The sequence below is a fragment of the Ursus arctos genome, unplaced genomic scaffold (assembly GCF_023065955.2).
Source record: "Ursus arctos isolate Adak ecotype North America unplaced genomic scaffold, UrsArc2.0 scaffold_3, whole genome shotgun sequence".
In the NCBI taxonomy this organism is placed as follows: domain Eukaryota; kingdom Metazoa; phylum Chordata; class Mammalia; order Carnivora; family Ursidae; genus Ursus; species Ursus arctos.
The window spans coordinates 55226253-55227948 of NW_026622985.1; the positions used below are offsets into that span (position 1 = coordinate 55226253).

At 44.3% G+C, this 1696-nt stretch overlaps 1 pseudogene; it reads left to right on the plus strand.

The window, feature by feature from the left end:
* The first annotated feature begins 971 nt into the window (after positions 1–971).
* LOC113267438 (U6 spliceosomal RNA) lies at positions 972–1069 on the plus strand (annotated as a pseudogene).
* The last annotated feature ends 627 nt before the right edge of the window (positions 1070–1696 follow it).

Here is a 1696-nt window from a genome sequence, read left to right on the forward strand (position 1 = left end):
TTTGAGTTCCCCTCTGCCACTTACTTGCTTTGTGACCTTGGGCAAGTCTGTTCATATTTCTAAACTTAAGTGTCCTCAACTCAAAAATGTGTATAATAGTATTACCTAGATAGCCCATACATAGGCTGTTGTGAAGTTTAAGTTCTAGGATGCAAATAAAACACTTAGCCAGTGCTTAGAGCATTGTAGATGACGTAATAGTTAGCTTTCACTATATATTATTATTGTTGTTGTATAATAGAATTCTTTTTTTAAAAAAGATTTTATTTAGGGGCTCCTGGGTGGCTCAGTCGTTAAGCGTCTGCCTTCGGCTCAGGGCGTGATCCCGCGTTCTGGGATCGAGCCCCACATCGGGCTCCTCCTCTGGGAGCCTGCTTCTTCCTCTCCCACTCCCCCTGCTTGTGTTCCCTCTCTTGCTGGCTATCTCTCTCTCTCTGTCAAATAAATAAATAAAAGACTTTATTTATTTATTTGACAGAGAGAGAGAGAGAGAGAGAGCACAAGCAGGGGGAGCGGCAGGCAGTGGGAGAGGGAGAAGCAGACTTCCCTCCTGAGCGGGGAGCCCGATGCAGGGCTCGATCCCAGGGCTCTGGGATCATGACCTGAGCCAAAGGCAGACACTTAACCGACTGAGCCACCCAGGCGCCCCTATAATAGAATTCTTCAGACATGGCAGAAATCATTCTGATTTGACAGTGATAAAACAGAAAGTACTGAACTACTAACATATGCTATATCATGGATAAATCTAAAAAACTATGCTAAGTGAAAGAAGTTAGACAGAAGAGACCACCTATTGTATGATTCCATGTATCTAAAACGTCTGGAAAAGGCAAATTTATCACGACAGAAAGATTAGTGCTTGCCTGAAGCTGGAGGTAGGAAGGGGAGATTGACTGTAAAAGAGTATAAGGGATCCTATGGTAGGTGGGGGGGGGGGGGGTGAAAAGGACCTAAAACTGATTTATTCTGTGCTCGCTTCAGCAGCACATGTGCTAAAATTGGAATGATACAGAGAAGGTTAGCATGGCTCCTGCCGAAGGATGTTCATAAAATGTTCCATATTTAAAAAACACTGTTCATAAGGAGGAAGAATAGACTCCAGGTTTTCAGTGAGGTGTTCTTCAGACTATGGTGCAGTCCTTTGCCTCCCATTGGACAGGAGAGAAGGCAAACATCGGGGGAGGAGCTACTGTTAGAATCTCCATTAAATAAAGGATGGAGCTAAGACGAGTTAGAGAATGTAGAGATGGCAGTATCTTAAGGAGGGGGGAATGGGGTAAGAATAAGCTTTTTGGGAGATTGTAAGAGGGTTAAGTAGTAATTGTGGCTATGATTCAACTTTTAGTATTCTAAAAAGCTTTATATTCTTGGGGTCCCTGGATGGCTCAGTCAGTAGAACATGTGACTCTTGATCTCAAGGTCCTGAGTTCGAGCCCCATGTTGGGCCTGGAGCCTACTTAAAACAAAAATAAATACATAGGGGCACCTGGGTGGCTCAGTCGGTTGAGCATTGGACTCTCAGTTTTGGTTCAGGTCCTGGATCTCAGAATCCTAAGGTCCAGCGGAGCTCCCTGGGCTCCCTGCTCAGTGGGGAGTCTGCTTGAGATTCTGTCTCTCCCTCTGCTCCCCACCCCCTGCTCATGCACTTTCTCTCCCTCTCAAATAAATAAATAAATAAATCTTTAAAATAAAT